We start from the raw sequence: 18,571 nt of genomic DNA, 5'->3' as shown, positions 1-18,571 counted from the left end.
GTCTATACTTAACATTTTTTACTGAAGGGAGAAAAAAGACAATCCACTCAATGATTTGCTATTGTTAGAGTAATTAATACTCCAAATCCTTGAGTAGGAGTGACTGACAGTTTTGAGGCTCTTTAACTCTTCCTATCCTCAAATTAATCTGAAGCTTATTTTCCCTGCTTCCTCTAATTATGTTTCAGGCCCTTGCCTATCTATCCAAGCCAAATTCACTTGGTATTGGAAGGGATTTAGTTAAAGGAGACACAATTCCTTGCATTTGACCAGTGGCAGCTCTGGAGTTCCCGTAAAGGAGGACCTAGAGATGGAAAACTGGGTAATACAAAGGCTAGGGGATTTTTCTTCAAGCTATTTGTATAGCAAATACTATTTTTCTCTTAGGTCATATGTTTATTTAAGACAGCAATAGGCCGGAGAGAAGTCCCCCCACTACCACCGCTTGGCACCAATATCATAGTTGATAGTCCCTGTCTAAAATGTTTCACCCCATAACTGGATTCTCTCACTTTTCACTCTATTTCTTCCCCCTTCACTCATTCAATCCTTGGCAAATCCTATCCCACTGGTCTTTGTCCTATTCATCCATCCATCCATCCATCCATCCATCCATCCATCCATCCATCAATCCATCCGTCCACCCCTCCATGATGGCAGCTCCTTCCCAATGGGAAGCAAAAGCCCCATTCAGAGAGTATCCCTATTTTTTTCATCCAGGCCTGTGGGGTCACCCCACTTTGGCTTCAAATCCCAAGTGATGCCAGGGGCTGCAGTTAGGGTTACTGCAATTCTCCACAGACACCTTTCTCCTCTTCTCATTCCCTCCCCATCTCTTTTTCTTCTACTCTTAAAATTCCTTTTCTGTTTTTTCTCCTTTTTTCCTCTCCTTTTTCTTCCTCTACTCCCATATTTTAAGCATACCCAAGGCAGCCACCACAGATGTTTTGTAGCCGTTAAAACTAAAGCGGGGCAACTGAGCCCAATCTTAGAAGAGCTGATAACTCCCCACTCACAGGTCCCCCTTCATCCTGCCACTCCCAGTGTGTCTGGGCAGAGCTAACCTGACCTTTTCTTCCCCCGCCACCACGGTGTGGATTTTAAGGCCTTGATGGGGAACCCAGGGCACCCAGCCTGCATGCAAGGGCCCTGGGCTGGTTATAGCCCATCTAACAGGAGAGAAAAATAAGCTCCCAACATGGAGAAAACTGCCTTGCCTCCTGTTGCTATTGACAACAGAACAACAAAGCCAGGATTTAATGGCCAGGCAAGACTAAAACAGTGCTGTCAGCAACCAGGGCCCAACGAATCTCCTTCCAGCAGTGACCTCCGTTCTGTGCACGGTGACAATGAGTGTAACCAGACACAGAGCTCTCAGGTGTAGGAAGCAGGCCAACAGCCACAGCACCACTCACCTCTCTCCTCTTGCCTCTGGCAGACCCATTGGAGGTCAATCTCCCCCAACTGAAGCACATGTGCTAGGAGTGGAGGATGGTCAGCATCAGGCCCACAGGGGGCTCCTCTTCAGAGCTGCATTCCCAGTTCACCTCTTTGTTTCTTTCCCAAAGAAGGGATTAGGTCTGGAGCCTGGGCACCTGGAATGTTCCTGCAAGCATGCCTCTCATCTGGCCCACACCCCCACGCTCTGGTTACCTATTTACTGTCTAGGCCTCTAGAGCCCCATCTGTCCCAGAACTGCTGGCTTTAAGCTGGACGGTCCTTGGCAATCAATTGGTCCTGACCCTCTCAGGAACAGAGGAATCCCTGCTTGGGATTCAACCCTCCACATGAGCCAGATGCCCTAAACAAAGGAGGATCACAGGAGGAGAAGCCACTCTGATCTAGTATACGAGATGGGTTACAAATGGATTCATTCAATCCATATTTTGGGGAGCTACATGGTGCCAGAATTTAGTGCCAACCAGACATGGCCCCTTTGCTCCTGAAGCTGTCTAGTGGTGAAAATAGAAATGGATCAAGTAATTAAAGTACAGTGCTGTTTACCAAAAGGGAATATACACAGGGGTCCCAAGCCTTGGGAGGGTGTAGTCGGGGAAGCCTTCCCAAGGAAATGGCATTTAAACAGAAAGCAAGAGAGTATTTTTCTCATTTGCCTCTTCACCCAGAGCCTAGTACAGAGCTGGCACGTGGGAGTATGCAGTAAATGTTTATTGAAGAAATAAACTAGGAAACTAACAAATATCTCCACATGTCCTGAGAGTCCTTGGTTACTAACAGCATTTGGTGATGGGTCTGGTAATGTATCCATTTACCAAAAAAATCTAACTAAACTTAAATTCGTGAGTCCTCATGAATCTATTCATGATATGGATGCGCTGTGTGCTGTTCATTCCGTTTTAGAGGTGAGTTTGCTGGGTCACAACTAGGGAAGATGATACCCCTGAGATCCCACAGGGAGTCTTCCGGACCCACCCCTTTCCCGGACAGATCACACCATGGAGAACTCCATAAATGGACTCATTAAAGCAGAGAAGGTCAGCCTCTTGACAGGTGATTGGATTTAGATATGAAAGCAGAGATGGGTTAAACTCCTGTGCCCAGATGTCCTAACCACAGACCAAAGCTCAAAAGAAGACAAGGGGAGACTAGTGCCATAAGCCTACCCTCTCTTTCTCAGAAGACTGTGAAGCGTTCTTGGAAATGACCATAAAGCATCCAAATGAGCAAATCCAAGGCCGTTTGCTGTCAGGTTTCCCGGCAGGATTGTGGGCAGACTGACCAGCTGTTCCATCCCCCAGAACTGTCTTAACTTCAAAGGCTGGGTTCTCTGTCCCTGAAAAAGTGCCCCTACTACACATACCCTGAAAGTCTCCCAGACCTCCAAACATACCCACGTTAGGTGTTGCTCTTGGGCCTCGGGAAACCTGTCTCTAACGTACGGCAATGAGTACCCCCCCTCCCCATCCCCCTCCAGCAGACACATCTCCAAGAAAGAAACCAGACCTAGTGACCCTGCTGATGTGGGTAGAGGCAGGGCCACCATGTGGAGCCATGCAGGCTGTTCATGGCACAAGATGGTGAGTGGGGACTGCAATCCAGCCCTCGCTCTGCTGGCCATGATGTCCCCCCGGCATGGCTGCCTCCACACAGAGGAACGGGTGCCTTTTTCTTGTCTGCACAGAGATGCATGTGAGCTAGCAGTGACCCTGGGTGGAGAGCCCAAAGAATTACATCTGGGGAGGAAAATAAGCCAATCCTTCCCTTGCCACCACCTAAATAGTCCAGCCAGGTGTTCCTCAAGTGGCCAGATATGCTACTTGGACAGACTTCTTAGAAGGTAATAGAATATGATGGATAAACCAGTAGGCCCAATAAGGCTTTCTGTTTTATTTTTCTATGTCCTGAATTCAGATGACAGTGAAAACTGAACTATTGAGATGTACTAAGGAAGGATCAAATGCCTTATTTCTGTTAAACTACTTTAAGGAGAGTGAAGATTTACAGGAAGTATATCCCCTCTGTGTTGGAAACACCAGGGGTTTAGAATCTTTCCCAGACACTGGGCTCTAGCTTCACTTACTTAGAGCCTGTTGGTCAGGAAGTACGGCCTGAGAGATGAGGTAAAGTGGGCATTTTCTCAGAAAAACGACCCTCCCCATGGAGGGCCCGGCTTCTCACCAGAGAACATACTCCATGCTCAGAATGATTAGCTGACAATGTCGTCTGAATGGTGGCATAACACCTGTGTTATGGGAAAAGGACTGCGATTCGAGCAAATGCTTGGTTGCTACAGGAGAATGGGCTGTGGTCCCTCGCTGATTTCTTTACATCACAGGGACATGTCACAAAAGTAACTCATACCTGTGGGCAGAGGCAGCTGCCCTGTCTCAGAAATGCTTTCCCAGCATGGTATCCTGTGGTATCTGCCCATCTGCCCAGTCTTCCTGGAGGCTAGAAAACAAGTTATGGGCATGGAGCTAAGTGCTTGTTTTGCCAACAGGGTCTCATCAAATCCCCATACAACCCTGAGATGAAGCACTTATTTTTACTGATGGGGAAGGGGTTCAGAGAGATTAAGCAACTTGCCCAAGATCACACAGCCAGTAAGTTCTGGTGAAGCCAGGACTTGAACCCAGATCATGTGACTTTTGTGCCCACACCCATTACTACCTCCACAGCACGGGGATTTCCGGGCCCTTAAATGAAGTCAGAGGGCTAAGCTGTAATGAGGGGGGAAGATACAGCTCCCCTGCTTACACAGGTGACATGATCTGAGATACAACTCCCCCAGAAGATGTTTTACCTGGAAGCAGGGGCTGCCTCCTACTGTGTGCCCAGTGCCTGGAGCCAAGCTTGACTACAGGTGAATGTTTATTGAAGGGATAAAGAAATTTCTCCTGAGCTGCCCTTGCCCTGCCTTGCTCCTCCCTCTCTCACAAGCTCTGAGTGTGCCCTGGGTTTAGCAGGGCCCCTGAGCAGACACCAGGTTCTACACAAGCTGACCCGCATCTCCGCCACTGACCTTGGCTGGCATGGCTTAAACACACACGTCCAGTGATGGACAGCTGGGGGAGGCCTTGAACATGTGGAAGTGTCCTTCACACGATGGGCTCTCAGCTGTTCCTGGGAGCGCCACTAATGAGTCCTGGGGGCTTGCACTCTCGTGGGGTCTCCTTCCACCCGCACAGTTACAAACCCCCTCTGGTTCCCAGAGCCGTCACACGTGTCCTCTCTCTGGTTCTAAAGCCTCCAGAGGGACAAATCCAATCAGGAGATTTGTAACTGCCCCCTTGGCCCTGATCTCCTTCTCTTGAGTGGCCCGAGTGTTGGTGGGGTTCAGACTGCCCCACGGTGTGGCTAGCCCCTAGGTGGGCCCAGGCAGCAGGGACATAAGATATCAGGTATTAAATGTCAAAGATCAGAAGCCAAGTCACTTAAGCACCTTGAAATCCTGTTCCAGCAGTTATTCTCCATGTGTATCCACTAGAGCAGCCTGATGAATCTGTCAGTACCAGGGAGGATAAGAATCAAATAAGACAGGGCCCTACCCTCAGGGTGTCCCCCATCCCACGGAGGAGCTGAGTACACACGCAACAATCAGCAGCAGCATAAGGTTTGTGGGCTGTGGGCCGGGCACAGCTCAGAAAGAACAGCTGGTGTTGGGGGCACCGAGGGGGAGAGAAAGAGAAATAGAGCCCCTCAAAGTGACTACGTTGTCAGAAGTTCCTCTCCTCTCCTTTCACTCCCCACCCAGCATTGCATTCCTGTTCAATTACTTATTGCTACATAACAGAACGCCCTAAAACGTAGTACCTTAAAACAACTCACTATTCTCTCTTATACCTGTGCTGACCGGGCTCAGCTAGCTGGTTCTCACTCAGGATCTCTTGCAGTTACAGTCACCCGGTCGCTAGGGCTGGAGTGCCCGCAAAGTTCTACTGAGCTGCACAGCCAAGTGGATGCCATTCATTCACAAGGTGGCAGGGATGTGAATCTTGGTGGAGAGCTCAGCTGGGGTTCTTGACGAGAGCACCTATTTCCAGCCTCTTTGTGTGGCTTGGACTTCTTACTGGATGGTAGCTGGTTTTTAGAGCAAGTGTCCCAGGACTAAAGCTTCTAAAAGACCCAGACAGATATCACAAAGCTTCTGATAACCAAACCTTGGAAGTTCCAGAATGTAACCTACTGTACTCTGTTGGTCAAGCCAGTCACTATGGCTATCCCAGTTTGGAGAGGTGAGAAGCAGCACATAAACATCAGGAGGGAAAGACTGGGGGCTACCAATTTGGAGACTGTCTACCACAACTTCCTTTATTGAGCGTGGAGAGGGAGAGGAAATAAGCTATGGACTGGGGAAGCCAAAAGGAAAACTACTTTGTCCCTCTGTCCAGAAGAAGGTACTTTTTTTTGTACTTTTTTAAAAATTTAAATTCAATTAGCCAACATATAGTACATCATTAGTTTCAGATTAGAAGTACTTCTTTCTCCAAGTCCTTCCTCACATTATTCTCTTAACTCACATCCCAAGGTACATTCTTAGACTATGTCCTATGCCCAGAATTCTGGGCCAGAATGTGGAAGAGAGTGGGAAAAAAACCATATACATCATCCTCATTTGAGAATGAATTTGTTACATGACAGTTGCCAAAAAATTGCTTATCTGCCCAGCGTGGACTTCAAGGGACACGCTCTGGTGCCTATGACACCCCAGCAGTGGTTGCCCTGGAGACCCGGAAGTCAAGGATGGTGAGGGAGCTTCTTGCCAAGATGACCTCACATGGAAATCTCCGCTTTCTTGTGACCACCTGGTCATGAAGCTATGAAGGAAAGAGAAAGAGCCATAAATTCCTCAGATGTATGGACACAGGCAGAGCAGAGCAAGCTGATGCAGAGTCCTAGCACACATCAGGAGGGAAAGACTGGGGGCTACCAATCATGAGATGTCCTTCCCTTCCCCCTGACTTGCTTTGTTGGGGGCTGTCCCTCTAACCTTGGGCCCAGGAGATTTGTTTGGAAGGCTGTAGAATCACCTGGAGGTTTGAGACTGCCCTTCCCATTCATCTGGATAATTCAAGCATAATAACTCACTTCTAAATCTGCAGTTAACTTCCCCAGCCTCTGCCTGCCACTCCTCATTACATACCAGGGGAAGGTGATCATTGCTAGTATAAAGCAGGATGGAGTACTTTGCACATCCCATCCCCAAGTCACTCCTAGTCTATACTACTGGAGAGACCTCTTCAATCTCCTCCCCCAACACAACAAAATGTGCTTAATAACTCTTTCCTTCCTTCCCCCTCCCTCCTTCCCTCTGTCTTTCTGTAAGAAACTCTAGTGCATAGATGAGATTAATTATATTCCTTAGTTCATGACCCAATCTCATCCTTGTACCATGCACACTCTACCTCTATTTAGTTATTTTTAAAAATAAACACCGTCCAGCCCACCACCCCAAACAAAAGTCAGAACCTTGACAATAACCAACATATCTTCCAAATCCCAAGCGACTGTAAACAGGAAAACGAAGCAGCCAATCACCCAGCATACACAAGACAGAAGAAGCTAGTCCTTTAAAAAAAGTTTCACTGGCGTCCGAAGAAGGCGTCTTTTCGAAATGCCTCGATTTTTACACTGCCCAAGTGTCCCATTAAATCCCGCTCATTTAAAATCTGGGTTCCCAACTGGTATATCATTTTATTTTAATGATCTGTGCTTCCTATAGAAACATGGGAAATGACTATTTCTTTTTTCAATTAAACGTGTAACGGGCAGCAGATGAAAGGCAGCGTCTCCGTCAGCCTGCGCCCCGGGGAGCGGCCCGCAAGGGGTTAACACAGGCCCGGGCGGACCCTGGTGGAAAACTCTGGGTAACCCGAGCGCGGCCGGCCCGCCTCGCGCATGCGCCGAGCACCCCTCGCGCTGCGCGCTCCCCGCGCCCGGCTGTCTCTGTGCACAAAGGCCTGCTTTGTTCCCTCAGCTCTGTTTTAAATATCTGACGACTGTTCCCCCCCCCCCGCCCCCCAGTCCCTGCGCCAAATCCCCGGGCCTGGCTGCAGGCGCGGCACAAGGGCGCATTGTGGGGCCGAGCGAGGGGCGAAGGGGGCTGGGGGCGGCGGGCCCGCTGGGGACGCTCTTGTTTCGCCAAGTTGACTCAGCCATTTCGGTCGCCCGGGCTGCGTCTTGGGGGTGGGTGCAGAGGCTTTGGGGGTCCCCAACAGTAAGAATCAGAAAATGGGGACCCTGAGGGTGAACAGAAGCATTTCCAAAGCGCGCCGGGAAGGAGGTGCTGAAGTTCAGCCGAGCACCCGTCCCCGGGCAGCCAGGGGGGTGCGAACCCGCGAAGTCAGACGCTTGGTTTCAGTCCGGCGCTGTGCGTTTAGAAAGTGCCTATCACTCAGTCACTTTGAAAAGTGGGGCACTCGGGCGGGCGCAAACCTACCCGAACGGGGGGAGGTGTGTGTGAGCTGTGGAATCCTTCCTTCCCGCAAGTTTGGGGCCCTAAGGGGCGCTGCAGAAAGGACATCACCCCGGGCTTTCAGCATCCACAGCTTTCTAGCCCTCTTGCTGCCAGGTTTTAGGAATGGGCCCTCGGGGAAATCACACCTTCCCTGGTTTGGCCCCTCCCTCTCAAGGGTAGGTAGGTGAAGACTGGGATGAGGTTCAAACAAAAGTAGGCTTTCAGCTCGCTGGAGAGCTGGCTCTGCCCCTGCGCCCTCCCTCCCCTTGTCCTGCTGGCATTCCCTGCAGACTCCCAGGTAGTTTTCCTTCCCAGCTCAGGTGTTTGTTTACCAGCACTGCGGAGGAGGAGGAGGAGGCCTTGCACTGGGAAGGTTTGCAACAGAAAAATCACAAACCCCACCTCTCCGTCCCATTTTCTTTAAGGGTAGGGGAACACTGCCTTTCAGACTAGGTCTCGCAAACTTCAAGCAAAACACAAAATGTGGGCCTTAGCAACTCTGGGAAGTGTTTGGTCCTCAGTTTAATCAAAAGGAGGTTTTCTTCTTTTCGCTTGTAACCAAAGCCTCCGTACCCCTCAGAATCTTGAAGGGAAATTGTGAACCTTCCACCAGGGCAGGTGAAGGAGGAGGAACTGGCTTGGGAGGATTTGATTCAGAAGCAAAGGACTTTGTAATTTTGTTGTGTTCTAGGCCTGATTGGGAGCCCCCGAATCCTCCCTCGTGGTTTGTTACAAATCTGAGGGTTGATTTACATTGCCTTGGTCACATTTCTAGTTGCGAAGACCATAAATATTTCCCGAGATGTTTTGTTTTTTTTTTTAAAGATTTTATTTATTTGACAGAGAGAGACACAGCGAGAGAGTTGGAACACAAGCAGGGGGAGTGGGAGAGGGAGAAGCAGGCTTCCCGCTGAGCAGGGAGCCCGATGCGGGGCTCGGGGCTCGATCCCAGGACCCTGGGATCATGACCTGAGCCGAAGGCAGACGCTTAACGACTGAGCCACCCAGGCGCCCTCCAAGATGTATTTTTTAAAATCACACTTTGATTCACATTTCACTTGTTGTCTCAACTCACCAGTACAGTGAGTATTCGAGCTGAGAGCTCATACAGACCAACCTTCTTATTTTGGAAATGAGGGAAACTGCCCAGAACCACTCAGAAAGACAGGGCTGAGGGGGGCCTGGAGGCCAGGTCTCCTATGTCCACGACTGGATTCTTTAACTTCTAATGTGCTAGTTGGCAAGGAATGAAGACCAGGTTTTCACTTACCACTTCCTCACAAATCCTTCCCACATAAAGGATTCTGATTCAAGAGCCAGGCGCTTTGAGGAAAGGTTCTTGGTATTCACACAGCTCTGTGGAGAGATGAAGAGTCTCTTCTCAGTATATCCCTCAGAACTGCTGAGTGTGTGCTGGGACCACACTCCACACTCGCTATAAGCTTAGAGACCTAAGTCACGTTCAGCTGCCAGGGTTGCTAAGTGGCAGAGAAATCCTGGCTGCCTGTTTCCAGGCACCCTTCTGTCTTCTTAGGAATTTCTTCAAGCTAACACTAAGTGTCCTTTCACCACTCTGTTGGCCAGTAAGCCCCCTATCTCTGGAGATGATAACAGCCCCCAGGCCCCGCTGCCTGCAGATCAGCCTGCAGCTGAGTTGTTTGGGAAAGTGTTACCTAGAATTGACTTCTCTCTGCGATGAGTGTGCAGAATAGGAAAATGGGATGGTGGTCCGTACAAGCCCCCTTCCCTCACACACACACACCTGCAGACTCAGAGATGTTGGAAGGTGTACCGGAGCATGTCTGTGATACAATACAACCTGCTTGGAGAAGAGCCATCAGCAACAGTCCCATTGGGTGGCAGTGCCTGTACGTCTGGGCAGGAGGTAGCAGGATTTATACCCACTGAGCGCCAGAGGATGGGATCACTGTAGACGACCTTCCGCTTGTACCTTTCACTGTGGCCCACCCTTCTTTTTCATACATTCTACACTGACCTATATACAGCACCCCAACCCCTTGCACCAGCCAACCACTGATTTGAAGCTCTCCCACGTTGGCAGATGAACTCACATTTCAAGCCATCACGTGGGAATGCTGCCTGGCGGCCAAGGGTTTGGTTTCAGCAGCATCACCTTTTGACTGTTCAGCAGTGTTTGTGCGAGTATTTGAATATGTTACTGCATTTTGACCTTGTTATTTTATAAGAACAAGTGGAAAATGGAAAAATGAAGTGCTGATGCTGGTGATAAGAAAGGCAGGTCTCCTAAACTTGATATAATTGAGACAGAGATGGAAATCATTAGGCGCGCCACAAGAATACGTGGCCTCCATCAAATGTTCCCTGGATTTCAGCCAGTCGCCTGTGTGTTCAATTGTGAAGGAGAATAATAAATTAGAGAGCATATAGGACATTCTGTACCTAACATGGTCAAAGATTGGATCGAAAGGTGAGGTGTGATTGGGAATTTCCCATGTTCCCCCAGTTCTAAAGCTGCATTGATTTAATGACAGTGTTTCAGAGCAAGGGTGAGGGTGATGCTGCGAGACTGGAAATCAAGAAAATACAGTGATAATATTGTTCGGCCCCCTGGGAACGGAACCCTCCCTTATAGCTTTCAAATGCTCGCTTTGCCTCTTGCATGTCAGACCGGCAAATTTTCAGGAAAGCTTTAGGTATGAAAGGAGAGTGTGTCCTATAGGCACAGTCTTTGTGGGGGTCACCCCGCACCAAAGCCAGGGATGAGGCCTTTAATCAGTGTGCCAAAAGGGATGGAACTTAACTCAACAGAGGCCCTTGTGCCAGGAAGTTTTCACAGCCCGCCCGCGCCTGGCTGACAGAAAACCGTGAGAGTCGAAGCAAAGAATGCAGGGCTGGCCTTACTCTGCTTTGGGCACCCGCTCCCCTCATAAGCCATTGTCCCAGCTGTCTCTAGGGGTGGGGAGGGGGCATGCTTTCCCTCTGGGCTCTGCCTGGATTAGCTGTCCTTCCTCTCCGACTGCCCGGCCAACTCCTGGCTCCTTCCTGAGGACTCGGCTCTGGCATCTGTGAACCCAGGCTCACGCTTCTGCCCTGCCACCGAACACTCTCTGCCCACCCTCCACACCGTGGAACCACAACTGGCTTGCCTGCAGGAGCTTGGCGGCCCTCAGGAAGCGTCTGCTAAATGACCAAGGGACACGGGGCGCGGGAGACCCTCCAGAAGAACTCTGTAGCACGAGACTGTCTATCAGAGCTTGCGGGCGTGACCTAGCACGGCCATTTTGAACTTCTTAGGCACTAAAAAAGCCCCTTTCTTTATTCTCTAGAAGCCAAGCCATTTGTCTCTAGATTCTTCTTGGTCTGCTCCCAAGGTGCTCTCATCTGGAGGCTTCTTGCCCACACCAGTGTCTTTAGTCCCGGGCCTGCAGCGCCACCCTGCTCACCTCCTGGACGGTTCTCTGCAAATACTTTTGCTAAGTAAATCCACTGACTTTTCCTTCAACCATGGGATTCTTGCTGAATTCTTACCACTTTCCTCAGGCAAAAACAACCCAGAAGTGCTGTCTGATCCAAAGCATTTCCCAGGGAGGGCAGCCAAGTGAGTGCAAGAACCTCTCGGCCGTCTGGGACTGTGATGTGATGTCTGAACAGCCTCTTTAGAAACACTCCAGCCTTTTCCAGGGATGCCATCCAGGCGGGGACACTCCATGTTAGCCCCTCTCAGTTGTCTGGGGGTCCTAGGGGTAGACGCAGGAGCGCTGGATCGGGGGATTTAGCCTGACTGGGCCTCAGCTGGCATGACTGGGTCAGCTGTGAACGAGAAGGGGGTCCAAGCTCCAGTTTGTACCCTTCCACCCACTGACTTTTTCTGCACCTAACACCCTCCCTGCCCTGCTGCCCTTGGCTGTGACAATGGGAAGCCATGGTCTGAACAGCCCGAGGGGGCTCAGCTCGGAGAAGCCCACCACTGGCCCGCCCCCCACCCCACCCAGCACGACACCCCACGGGCCCCTTTCTGAGGGTACCGCCACCATCGCTGGCTGGCCAAACTGCTCTCAGCACTAGTCCATTCCACTTACTCTCCAGGTCCTTGGGAGCTTGAGCTCTCTGGGGCGGTGCCCAGAGTCCACTTGATAGAAAGCTGATTCTTTTCCTGTGGGACAAACAGCTCTGATCAGAACACGTCTGTCAGGGGAGGACTTGGCAGAGCTACAATGCCAGGCTCGGATGCGTCTTTTCTGTGTGATTTCCCAAAATTCAGGCAGGAAAACATGCCTTCCCCCTGAGCAGCCGGCTGCCCCACCGGCATTTGCATCCCCCAACGAGATATAAAAGGAGCCAGTCGCCGGCCCCCAGCGAGGACAAGGCTGTGATTCAAGGAGGCCCCAGTGACATCCCCAGCGTGAGAGTGCAGCTGGGGCGCTTTATGAACAGTGCTGAGTCCCAGGGGGAAGTCGGCCCTGTCCTCTAACCCACAAACGTCTATTGTTCACTTTCTTGTTTTGCTCCAAATGTTTAGATGTGCTCAGAGCACAGAAAAGCCCCCAAACCAGCCATCGGCCAGGGCCAGCCTGAAGCCGGGAAGCCTATGGCTGGAGCTCTGTGGGACCCCTGCCGTCCCCGTTGTTCCCACCTCTCCCTAAGGAAGTGACAGGGTGACCTCTTCCTGGCCGGGGCTATTTGCTCAACAGTGGGTTTGGGTTTCCCCCGCCCCCCCAGGCAAGGTGTGACCGCCCAGACTCACTGGGTTGGCACCAGACACCACTGGCCTTGCTCGTTACCTTGGGGCTGTCCAAAGCCCAAGCAGGAGAGTCTCTCCTAAATCCTCCTCACTGTCAGGGTCTAATGGGAATAACTGAGTGCTGGGCCACTGTCCACGTCAAGAACTTGGGCCCTAAGGTTCAGCGTCTTGGGTTTGACTCCGAGCTCCAGCTCTTAATAGCTGTGCAACCTTGGGCAAGTGACTCAGCCTCTCTGAGCCTCAGTTTCCTTCTCGGTAAAATGACAGCTACCTTGTCAAACCGTTGTGAATTTAACCAAGTAATCGAGGTAGACACTGGCACAAAATGAGCCCTCAGGAAATACTGGTTATGTCTTACATTATTCTTATTCACTAGTGACCCCTATCATACCGTCCTGAAGCCACGCTCTCTGCCATGAGCACCCACTTTTGCGCCTAAACCGAATACCTTTGACAGCCTCCAGTTGTGGGTCTGAGAACAGCTGTGCAAGACAGACAGTGCCAGAGGAATGAAGGATGAAGTGCCTCATGACATAGGGGAGGAGAGAACGTGCTCAAAAGCCCGTCGCCTCCCCCTCCCCCTCGCCTCAGCCCCAGATCCCTCTGGCCAGGGCTCATGTTACCTGCCCTCCCCCACAGCTGGCGATTCTCTGCCCCACCATGTGGCCCTGAGTCCCGGCCACCCCCAGCCCTGCGCAGAGAGCCCCTCTCCCCTGTGCACCCACCTTAACGTCCACCAATGGCCAACATGGGCGGCAGGGGGGCTAGGGGGACAGAGGTAGAATCTCCAGAAATTTTGCTCGACAAGGGGGTGAGGGATCCAGATCCCGGAAACACCAGCCTCTGAGGGCCTGAGTGCTAAATGCAGTTTAGAAAGGCTTTGCTGTGAAGGGGGCACACAGAGTGCAGAGGGGCAGAGAAGCCAGGAAAGCAAGAAAGGGTCCTGAGTTCCAGTCCTCCTCCTCCTCCTCCAGATGGTCCACAGCCCTATTTGCAGCTTTGGGACTTCTTCTTCCTCAAAAAACAACACCAAGATGACGGCCCCCCTCTTTGGATTCATTAATCCTTTCAAGAATAAGGCCCTGGGAACCTCCTGACAGGGCCATATGGTTTCCTTATCTTCCTAATCTCCCAGCACTCACCTTCCATTTGGAATGTTTATCCCAAGATAACGATCAGATTCCACTTAGGGTGATTGAATGGGGGCCTCCTTCGAGTTGTTCCCCTCTCCCCATTTCAAATGAACAGAGGACCCAATCCAATAATAAATGAGCCAGGCCAGGTTCAGAGAATGGATAGGGCTCCTCCCCCGCTCCCAGCCTCCTCTCCCTACAAATATCCCCCTCTCTCACCTGAGCAGCCCCACTGTTAGGTGCTTTAGATAGCGGAGTTCTGTGTACAATTGCTGTTGACCAAAGTATAACTGCCATAAACAGTGTTCTAGAAGGCAAAGATCTGATCCAAGACGTGCACTTTTTGATACAAAGGTAATGCAGGCCACAAAGACAAGCCGATACGCAATTTTAGATTTGTAATAGCCACATTGAAAAGGTTAAAAATGGGGGCACCTAGCTGGCTCCGTCAGCGAAGCAAACGACTCTTGATCTTGGGGTTGGAAGTTTGGGTGTAGAAATGACTTAAAAATAAAATCCTTTAAAAAAAAAGTAAAAATAAACAGGTGAAATTAATGTTAAAAATACATTTATAAGTATTATTATTTATAATATATATCTAATATAATGATATATTTAATTGAGCCCCAAAATATCATTTCAACATGTAATCAATATAAAAATGATCTGTGAGGTATTTCATGTTTGCTTTTTTGTACTTAGTCTTCAAAATCTGGTGGGTGTATTATACTTGTAACATGCATCGATTCAGACTGGCCACACCCCAGTTGCGTGTAGCCTGCTGAGATGGGCGGCTGATGTACTGCTGGGGATCTAGCTAGACTGTGCTAAGACACCTGGGCCAAGGACAATTGTTACGGGCTGCATGACGATCACTAGTGAGCTGGCTGCCCGAGAGCCTCTGTGAAAAGATGAGCAATCTATAACTTTGTTCCCAATCTAAACAGAAAGCCAGACCTCATCTTCCTACCCCTCTGAGGCTTCCCCCTCCCAGGAAGGAAAACACGCAGAGATGACAGTTTTGTTAAAAATTGGTGGTAATTGCAGGACGCCTGGGTGGCTCAGTCATTAAGAGTCTGCCTTCGGCTCAGGTCACGATCCCAGGGTCCTGGGATCGAGCCCCACATCGGGCTCCCTGCTCTGCAAGAAGCCTGCTTCTCCCTCTCCCACTCCCCCTGCTTGTGTTCCTGCTCTCGCTGTCTCTCTCTCTGTCAAATAAACCATAAAAAATCTTTAAAAAAAACAACTGGTAGTAATTGTGATTGATGCAAATTTAATGTTAGTCATTTCACTTGCTAATAAAATTGTTCATTGACGCTTTTCCTGTAAGCTGTTCAAAGCTGAAGATGGTGCCACTGGGCATCAAGCAGCCATGCGGTAGGCTCTGCTGTGCTTTGAAGAGGGGGAGGCCTGGCTGGAGTAGACAGAGCCAGATCACCAATGCCAATGGGTGCTCGCTGATTCCAGGAAAGGGGAGACACAATTCGGACATTGATGGGACAGCCGGGCAGAGCTCCCACTAAATCATTCAGACACCATATTTAGATGACCGTTTGTGTTCTGGACAGGGCAAGAGGCCTGGGCCTGTGCTTGGTGATTCGGGTGTGCATGCTTGGTTCCTCCTGCCCGGTGAGTCTTCCATGAGTCAATAATGCAGCAGGTCTCCTGCTGCAGCAGAGTTATGCCCAGTGCCTCCCTGGCTCTCAAGGTCAAGGTCAACATGATCCAAACAACGAGAAGGATGGGAAGGGAGGCCTCTGGCAAAGCAGGAGGATGTTAGAGAGGCCAGTCCTGAACCCCACATGGAAGAAAGGTGGGGAGCACATTCTAGGCCTCCTGGGGGAGGCCTCCCCAACCACCCTGTGTCAGAGCTGCTCTCTGACCCTCTCTGCTTATGTTTCCCTCATAGTACTTACAGTCCTTGACTGTTTTTCTTTGCTGACTGCTGCCCTCAGTTTTGTTCCTTGCTTCACTCCAGCGCCTAGAAGAGCGCCTGTCACTCTCCATAAACATTTGCCGACTGAACACACAGTGCAAGAAGCTTGTGCCAAGATGCCAGCCCAGGCCCGAAAGAGCCGGGAGCTCAGGAATAGCAAAAGGAGGGAAAGGAGCCTGTAGGAGAGGCAGAGAGAGGAATGGCATGGGGACTGAGGGGGAAACGAGGATGCACAGAGAGGTGGAGGTCTGTGTGTGCGATTCGCCCGGTAACGGGAGAAACGACAGAGCAAACGTTGGAAGAGTGGAGGAATGTGACTGCAGCACAAAGTCAGCAAGATTAGTTTGTCAGCAACATTTGGATCCCATTGGTGATGAGAGACATGTGGGCCCGGCAAGGAGACAATTGTGGTAGTCAAGACAGGATGTGAATAAGACATAAAGAAGTGTTTCATCAGTGGGGATGGAAAAGAACCAGGGCTGCAGCAGCCAAGTCAAGGAGAAGGAAGGCTTGGCCCCAGTGTTCCTGTGCGCCACCTCGGTATGCTCCACACACGTGTGCACGCTCACACACACGCACAGGCGGCCCACGAGGAGTGTTCACGCGCAGCCCCCCTCCCACATTCCAGCTAACTGCAAGCCCCGCTCTCTGCTTCAGTCTCTGGTCTTTGTCTTCTGTTTGCTTCTTCCCTTGGCCGCCAAGGCAGCAGCCCTGTGGGCAAGGAGAAGGGCAGGACCGAGAAACCGGAGGAGGCAGTGTTTTCTCCATCAACGGGGACTGCTTCTGGCTAATTTGGGAGGGAAGAGCGCTTGAAGAAGGTTGCAAGGTCCCCAGAACAGCAAGGAGAGAAAAGCCCCAGCAAAGGAAGGCCCAGAAGAGGAGAGAAATCTTCCCTTGAACATGGCCAGGGAGGGCAACTGTTCACGGACATCTACCACACGTTCACACATGTGTGGGCCACATGAAGGGTCTGAAATGGAGACTGGGACCCGGAGGAGGCGAACGGCTTCTCGTTAGGAGTGGGTGGGGACGCGCTCAGGGATCCAGCTGAAACAGGACTTTATTTTTAAAGAGACTTAGATTGATGTCTCTGCTGGCCTAAATATAAATGAGCAGACAACTTCTTCCCAGCCGGGCCAGGCCTCCGAGCGAGCTCCAAGACCCTGTGTTCAAAAAGAAAAAAAGAGAGAGAGTGCATGAGGGGGAATCCACAGATGCAAAAGGTCACACAGCCAGCCCTGTGAGTGTGTAGGGAGGAGGAAGACGGATGAGCTGCAATCCCCCGGCCTCACCCTGAAGGAAGAAAGATGGAGGCTTGTGGGAGCAGGGGAAGGGGCTCTGGCTGGCCCAGGGGTGACAGTGGGGACCCACGCTTGTGCTCAGGGAGCCGACAGTCCGGTGGGAAGGAGTACACGCGCCTGCAATGGAGGGCAGCGACTGAGGGCCCTGGGTGACACACAGGCAGAGTGAGGTGGGCGTTCCTCAGTCCGTAGGGCTGGACAACCCAAAAAGTCCATCTTGGAGAAGGAAGAATTCTAAATGAGGGCTTTTGACAAAGACAGAGAGAAAACATAAGCGTGGGCAGGATACATTTGGGCAGCTCTGGGCGTTCCGATTTCACGTGAATATGAGAACGTGAGAGACAGCAGGTGGCTTGAGGTCTCCATGCCTCTTCCAGAAGCTTGTCCTTGCTTCTGTAGATGAGGGGGAGTCGCTGAAGATTTGGGGGCAAGGTAGGGACATGCCCCAGATAGATTGAAGGAAGATTAGGTTAGCAATGGGATATAGGGTAGAGTGGAATGGGGAGGCTCCTGGGGTGGGGAGAGCCCGGGAACATGAAGGTCAGTTAGGGATCTTAGTGGAGACGTGCTAGCTTCTGCAACAGCCTTGCCAGCCTGAGACACACACTGGAAGTTTGTTTCTTGCTCATATAACGCCAACCTGTAGGGCTCTGCTCCTACGGTAATTCAAAGATCCTGACTGAGGGAAGGTCTGGGGCTCACCCTTCAATAGACATCCATCTGGCACAGGAGAATGTGGAGGATCTCATAGGTGGTTTTTATGAGCCAGACATTCCATTGGCCAGACCTCAGCCACTTGGCCCCACCCACAGGCAGGGGCGCTGGATGTGTAGTCCTGGCTGGCCATGCGTCTCTGGGGTGCATGATAATCTGGTGGTCATCTCTGCCACAGGACAGGGACAGGGACCGAGATCTGAAGGAGGGTGTTGGCAACAGAAATGCAAATGGGAAGCAGGGAGAGTGTCCACACTTAGGAGTTAGGAAGAGGAGCCAAAGAAGGAAAGCAAAAGGAGGCAGCATGGGGAAGAGAGAGAATCGGTTACTACTGCAGAGACTTCAAGGATAGGGTGCTGAAAAAGAGCCCTTCAGTTTGAGTCCCGCAAGGCCTAGGGAGAGGCGGGGTTGGAGCCAGACTTCGAGGCTTTGGGAAGCAGCCAACAATGATTCCCTAGCATCTTCCATAAGCACATCCCACGACCCCCTGATGGGGCTTTATCTTCACTTAACAACTCTCTGTGGTGCAGCAGCAGGAATATGGGTTAGGAGTCAGAAGATCTGGGTTCGAATCCAGATGTAACCACCTTAACCTTGGGCAAATGTAACCTCTCTGAGCTTTAGTTTCCCCATCTATGAAATGGGCGTACTGGTACCTACATTCCAAGTTTGTTGTAAGGATAAGCAGTAACCTGCTTTGTGAAGACTTTCGCTTGGTGTCCATACTCAGTTACTTGTGCAGCGAACATTTATTGTGCACCTAGTGAGAGCCAGGCACCTTACTGGGCGTTGAATATCCAAAGGACCCAAACAAAATTCCCTCCGCCAAGAAGCTTAAACTCTGAT

General features: G+C 50.8%; 1 long non-coding RNA gene across 3 annotated transcripts; it reads right to left on the bottom strand.

Annotated features, from left to right (window-relative positions):
• Positions 1-4,735: 4,735 nt before the first annotated feature.
• LOC118002186 lies at positions 4,736-16,835 on the bottom strand. Of its 3 annotated transcripts, none has more exons than XR_004676975.1 (5): positions 15,691-16,835; positions 11,980-12,053; positions 9,681-11,710; positions 9,189-9,274; positions 4,736-6,278 (listed from the first exon to the last, which is right to left on the bottom strand). It is a non-coding gene; the product is annotated as an uncharacterized LOC118002186 (long non-coding RNA). The 3 variants fall into 3 exon arrangements; XR_004676976.1 differs by lacking the exon at positions 15,691-16,835 and having other exon boundaries at positions 9,681-9,792; positions 11,429-11,710; positions 11,980-12,483; XR_004676974.1 differs by lacking the exon at positions 15,691-16,835 and having other exon boundaries at positions 11,980-12,483.
• Between the last annotated feature and the right edge of the window lie 1,736 nt (positions 16,836-18,571).

The sequence above is a fragment of the Mirounga leonina genome, unplaced genomic scaffold (assembly GCF_011800145.1).
Source record: "Mirounga leonina isolate KUSES-001 unplaced genomic scaffold, KU_Mleo_1.0 Mir_82, whole genome shotgun sequence".
Taxonomy (NCBI): Eukaryota; Metazoa; Chordata; class Mammalia; order Carnivora; family Phocidae; genus Mirounga; species Mirounga leonina.
Note: the sequence above shows the minus strand (reverse complement) of the source record. Positions and strands in the feature narration are given on the sequence as shown.